The following is a 6,938-nucleotide window of genomic DNA, read 5'->3' as shown; positions in this document are numbered from 1 at the left end:
ATAAGGGTTAGGTATAGTAGGTATATAATGGTTAGGTATAGTAGGTATATAAGGGTTAGGTATAGTAGGTATATAAGGGTTAGGTATAGTAGGTATATAAGGGTTAGGTATAGTAGGTATATAAGGGTTAGATATAGTAGGTATATAAGGGTTAGGTATAGTAGGTATATAAGGGTTAGATATAGTAGGTATATAAGGGTTAGGTATAGTAGATATAGTAGGTATATAAGGGTTAGATATAGTAGATATAGTAGGTATATAAGGGTTAGGTATAGTAGATATAGTAGGTATATAAGGGTTAGATATAGTAGATATATAATGGTTAGGTATAGTAGGTATAGTAGGTATATAAGGGTTAGGTATAGTAGGTATAGTAGGTATATAAGGGTTAGATATAGTAGGTATATAAGGGTTAGGTATAGTAGGTATATAATGGTTAGGTATAGTAGGTATATAAGGGTTAGGTATAGTAGGTATAGTAGGTATATAAGGGTTAGGTATAGTAGGTATATAATGGTTAGGTATAGTAGGTATATAATGGTTAGGTATAGTAGGTATATAAGGGTTAGGTATAGTAGGTATATAAGGGTTAGGTATAGTAGGTATATAAGGGTTAGATATAGTAGGTATATAATGGTTAGGTATAGTAGGTATATAATGGTTAGGTATAGTAGGTATAGTAGGTATATAAGGGTTAGGTATAGTAGGTATATAAGGGTTAGATATAGTAGGTATATAAGGGTTAGGTATAGTAGGTATAGTAGGTATATAAGGGTTAGATATAGTAGGTATATAAGGGTTAGATATAGTAGGTATATAATGGTTAGGTATAGTAGGTATATAAGGGTTAGGTATAGTAGATATATAAGGGTTAGGTATAGTAGGTATATAAGGGTTAGGTATAGTAGGTATATAAGGGTTAGGTATAGTAGGTATATAAGGGTTAGGTATAGTAGATATATAATGGTTAGGTATAGTAGGTATATAAGGGTTAGGTATAGTAGGTATAGTAGGTATATAAGGGTTAGATATAGTAGGTATATAATGGTTAGGTATAGTAGGTATATAAGGGTTAGGTATAGTAGGTATATAATGGTTAGGTATAGTAGGTATATAAGGGTTAGGTATAGTAGGTATAGTAGGTATATAAGGGTTAGGTATAGTAGGTATATAATGGTTAGGTATAGTAGGTATATAAGGGTTAGGTATAGTAGGTATATAAGGGTTAGGTATAGTAGGTATATAAGGGTTAGGTATAGTAGGTATATAAGGGTTAGATATAGTAGGTATATAAGGGTTAGGTATAGTAGGTATATAAGGGTTAGATATAGTAGGTATATAAGGGTTAGGTATAGTAGATATAGTAGGTATATAAGGGTTAGATATAGTAGATATAGTAGGTATATAAGGGTTAGATATAGTAGGTATAGTAGGTATATAAGGGTTAGATATAGTAGATATAGTAGGTATATAAGGGTTAGATATAGTAGGTATAGTAGGTATATAAGGGTTAGATATAGTAGATATAGTAGGTATATAAGGGTTAGGTATAGTAGGTATATAAGGGTTAGATATAGTAGATATATAATGGTTAGGTATAGTAGGTATAGTAGGTATATAAGGGTTAGGTATAGTAGGTATAGTAGGTATATAAGGGTTAGATATAGTAGGTATATAAGGGTTAGGTATAGTAGGTATATAATGGTTAGGTATAGTAGGTATATAAGGGTTAGGTATAGTAGGTATAGTAGGTATATAAGGGTTAGGTATAGTAGGTATATAAGGTTAGGTATAGTAGGTATATAATGGTTAGGTATATATAATGGGTAGGTATAGTAGGTATAAGGTTAGGTATAGTAGGTATATAAGTTAGGTATAGTAGGTATATAATGGTTAGGTATAGTAGGTATATAATGGTTAGGTATAGTAGGTATAGTAGGTATATAATGGTTAGGTATATAAGTTAGGTAGTAGGTATATAATGGGGTTAGGTATAGTAGGTATATAAGGGTTAGATATAGTAGGTATATAATGGTTAGGTATAGTAGGTATATATGGTTAGGTATAGTAGGTATATAAGGGTTAGGTATAGTAGGTATATAAGGGTTAGGTATAGTAGGTATATAAGGGTTAGGTATAGTAGATATATAAGGGTTAGGTATAGTAGGTATATAAGGGTTAGGTATAGTAGGTATAGTAGGTATATAAGTTAGGTATAGTAGGTATATAATGGTTAGGTATAGTAGGTATATAAGGGTTAGGTATAGTAGGTATATAATGGTTAGGTATAGTAGGTATATAAGGGTTAGGTATAGTAGGTATATAAGGGTTAGGTATAGTAGGTATAGTAGGTATATAATGGTTAGGTATAGTAGGTATATAAGGGTTAGGTATAGTAGGTATATAATTAGGTTAGATATAGTAGGTATATAATGGTTAGGTATAGTAGGTATATAAGGGTTAGGTATAGTAGGTATAGTAGGTATATAGGTATATAAGGGTTAGGTATAGTAGGTATATAAGGGTTAGGTATAGTAGGTATAGTAGGTATATAAGGGTTAGGTATAGTAGGTATATAGGTATATAGGTTAGGTATAGTAGGTATATAAGGGTTAGGTATAGTAGGTATATAATGGTTAGGTATAGTAGGTATATAAGGTTAGGTATAGTAGGTATATAAGGGTTAGGTATAGTAGGTATATAATGGTTAGGGTATAGTAGGTATAGTAGGTATAGTAGGTATATAAGGGTTAGGTATAGTAGGTATATAAGGGTTAGGTATAGTAGGTATATAATAGGTATAGGATATAGTAGGTATATAAGGGTTAGGTATAGTAGGTATATAAGGGTTAGGTATAGTATAAGGGTTAGGTATAGGGTATAGGGTTAGGTATAGTATAGTAGGTATATAAGGGTTAGGTATAGTAGGTATATAAGGGTTAGGTATAGTAGGTATAGTAGGTATATAAGGGTTAGATATAGTAGGTATATAAGGGTTAGGTATAGTAGAGCATGGTTAGGTATAGTAGGTATATAAGGGTTAGGTATAGTAGAATATGTATATAGTAGGTATATAATGGTTATATAAAGGTATATAAATGGTTAGGTATAGTAGGTATAGTAGGTATATATATAGTTAGGTATAGTAGGTATATATAAGGTATAGTAGGTATAGTAGGTATATAAGGTATAGGTATAGGTATAGTAGGTATATAATTAGGTATAGTAGGTATAGTAGGTATATAATGGTTAGGTATAGTAGGTATATAAGGGTTAGGTATAGTAGGTATAGTAGGTATATAATGGTTAGGTATAGTAGGTATATAATGGTTAGGTATAGTAGGTATATAAGGGTTAGGTATAGTAGGTATATAAGGTTAGGTATAGTAGGTATATAAGGGTTAGGTATAGGTATAGTAGGTATATAATGGTTAGGTATAGTAGGTATATAATGGTTAGGTATAGTAGGTATATAATGGTTAGGTAGGTATAGTAGGTATATAATGGTTAGGTATAGTAGGTATATAATGGGTTAGGTATAGTAGGTATAGTAGGTATATAATGGTTAGGTATAGTAGGTATATAAGGGTTAGGTATAGTAGGTATATAATGGTTAGGTATAGTAGGTATATAAGGGTTAGGTATAGTAGGTATATAATGGTTAGGTATAGTAGGTATATAGGTATAGTAGGTATATAATGGTAGATATAGTAGGTATATAATGGTTAGGGTATATAGTAGGTATATAAGGGTTAGGTATAGTAGGTATATAATGGTTAGGTATAGTAGGTATATAATAGGTATAGGGTTAGGTATAGTAGGTATATAATGGTTAGGTATAGTAGGTATATAATAATGGTTAGGTATAGTAGGTATATAATGGTTAGGTATAGTAGGTATATAATGGTTAGGTATAGTAGGTATATAATGGTTAGGTATAGTAGGTATATAAGGGTTAGGTATAGTAGGTATAGGTATATAATGGTTAGGTATAGTAGGTATATAATGGTTAGGTATAGTAGGTATAATATAGGTAGTAGGTATATAATGGTTAGGTATAGTAGGTATATAATGGTTAGGTATAGTAGGTATATAATTAGGTTAGGTATAGTAGGTATATAAGGGTTAGGTATAGTAGGTAGAGGGTATATAATGGTTAGGTATAGTAGGTATAGGTAGGTATAGTAGGTATATAATGGTTAGGTATAGTAGGTATAGTAATGTTTAGGTATAGTAGGTATATAGGTATATATGGGTTAGGTATAGTAGATATAGTAGGTATATAAGGGTTAGGTATAGTAGGTAATGTTTTGATAGTATCCCTTAATGGTATATGTAGGTATATAATGGTTAGGTATAGTAGGTATATAATGGTTAGGTATAGTAGGTAATAAGGGTTAGGTATAGTAGGTATATAAGGGTTAGGTATACTGTAATCATGGGTTAGGTATAGTAGGTATATAAGGGTTAGGTATAGTAGGTATAGTAGGTATATAATGGTTAGGTATAGTAGGTATATATATAATGGTTAGGTATAGTAGGTATAGTAGGTATATAATGGTTAGGTATAGCAGGTATTTAATCGTTATATAATACTAACGGGTGTGGTAACAGACTAATGTAGTTCCAGGGACTAGCCTAATCCTCCCGTGGAGTTCTGCCATCATCCAATTAGGATCCTCATCCATCTCCGTCACCTAGAGAGGTTAGAGGTCACAGGTCAGAGGCTGGAGCATGGAGGTCAGGTCACGGTTGCAACTGGAAGGAGTCTTTAAGGATGTTCTTCAATTTAACCATTGATAATGTTTTGATCTATCCTTTACTGTAATCATGTGGAGAATGTTTTGATCTATCCCTTACTGTAATCCTGTGGAGAATGTTTTGATCTATCCCTTACTGTAATCCTGTGGAGAATGTTTTGATCTATCCCTTACTGTAAGCCTGTGGAGAATGTTTTGATCTATCCCTTACTGTAATCCTGTGGAGAATGTTTTGATCTATCCCTTACTGTAAGCCTGTGGAGAATGTTTTGATCTATCCCTTACTGTAAGCCTGTGGAGAATGTTTTGATCTATCCCTTACTGTAATCCTGTGGAGAATGTTTTGATCTATCCCTTACTGTAAGCCTGTGGAGAATGTTTTGATCTATCCCTTACTGTAATCCTGTGGATAATGTTTTGATCTATCCCTTACTGTAATCCTGTGGAGAATGTTTTGATCTATCCCTTACTGTAATCATGTGGAGAATGTTTCCATCTATCCCTTACTGTAATCCTGTGGAGAATGTCTCCATGAATGCCTTACTATAATCCTGTGGAGAATGTTGATCTATGCCTTACTGTAAGCTTGTGGATAATGTTTTGATCTAACCCTTACTGTAATCCTGTGGAGAATGTTGTTGATTTATGCCTTGCTGTAATCCTGTGGAGAATGTTTCCATCTATCCCTTACTGTAATCCTGTGGAGAACGTTTCCATCTATCCCTTACTGTAATCCTGTGGAAAATGTTTCCATCTATCCTTACTGTAATCCTGTGGAAAATGTTTCCATCTATCCCTTACTGTAATCCTGTGGAGAATGTTTTGATCTATCCCTTACTGTAATCCTGTGGAGAATGTTTTGATCTATACCTTACTGTAATCCTGTGGAGAATGTTGTTGATCCAACCCTTACTGTAAGCCTGTGGAGAATGTTTTGATCTATCCCTTACTGTAATCCTGTGGAGAATGTTTTTGATAACGTTTCATTGTCATTCAGCAATTTTCTAAACCTGAAAATGAGTCTCTTCTGCCCAGTGCTCTGCCTCTATTCTCTCTGTTCTGTACAGTAACGTAGTCATATGTCCTTCACAGAACGATCACACACTATTCACTCATCTGTCCTTCACAGAACGATCACACACTATTCCCTCATCTGTCCTTCACAGAACGATCACACACTATTCACTCATCTGTCCTTCACAGAACGATCACACACTATTCCTCATCTGCCCTTCACAGAACGATCACACACTATTCCCTCATCTGTCCTTCACAGAACGATCACACACTATTCCCTCATCTGTCCTTCACAGAACGATCACACACTATTCACTCATCTGTCCTTCACAGAAGTTCTGTTCACTCACAGTATCACGCACGCACACACACACACACACACACACACACACACACACACACACACACACACACACACACACACACACACACACACACACACACACACACACACACACACACACACACACACACACACACACACACACACACACACACACACACACACACACACACACACACACACACACACATACCCACCTTCAGTATCTCTCCTTTCTGGAAGCTGAGCTCGTCTCGTTCTTTTGCTCGGAAAGAAAACACGGCTACAGCCTCCATGATGGAGAGAAAGAAAGAGAGAAAGAAAGAGAGAAAGAAAGAGAGAAAGAAAGAAAGAAAGAAAGAAAGAGAGAGAGAGAGAGAGATAGACAGAGAGAAAGAATGAGAGAAAGAAAGAGAGAGAAAGAGCGAAAGAAAGAAATAGAGAAAGAAAGAGGGAAAGAAAGAGAGAGAGAAAGAAAGAGAGAGAAAGAGAGAGATTTAAGGGTAGAGAGAACGTAATGTGGAAAAGAGACAATAGTGAAGATGGTAAAAGGGAGAGAAAGATGGAGGGAAGAAAAGAGTAGAGAGAACGAGAGAAGAGAGGACTGTTCTGTCTGTCAGAGGAAAGAAATGGCAGAGTAGAGAGAGATGTGTGATAGCCATGTCCTTGATTACGTCTGTTCATTAGTTAATGAGAGCTCTCTCTCTCTCTGTTCATATCTGTTTGTTCTACTGACTGAGCGGGGTGTGTGTCTGTGATTACGTCTGTTCATTAGTTAATGAGAGCTCTCTCTCTCTCTGTTCATATCTGTTTGTTCTACTGACTGAGCGGGGTGGGGT

General features: G+C 34.5%; 1 pseudogene; it reads right to left on the bottom strand.

Moving 5' to 3' along the window:
- LOC124025804 overlaps positions 1 to 6,395 on the bottom strand; it is an 18,614-nt pseudogene extending 12,219 nt beyond the window's left edge.
- Between the last annotated feature and the right edge of the window lie 543 nt (positions 6,396 to 6,938).

Source organism: Oncorhynchus gorbuscha, unplaced genomic scaffold, assembly GCF_021184085.1.
Source record: "Oncorhynchus gorbuscha isolate QuinsamMale2020 ecotype Even-year unplaced genomic scaffold, OgorEven_v1.0 Un_scaffold_2454, whole genome shotgun sequence".
NCBI classification, from domain to species: Eukaryota; Metazoa; Chordata; class Actinopteri; order Salmoniformes; family Salmonidae; genus Oncorhynchus; species Oncorhynchus gorbuscha.
Note: the sequence above shows the minus strand (reverse complement) of the source record. Positions and strands in the feature narration are given on the sequence as shown.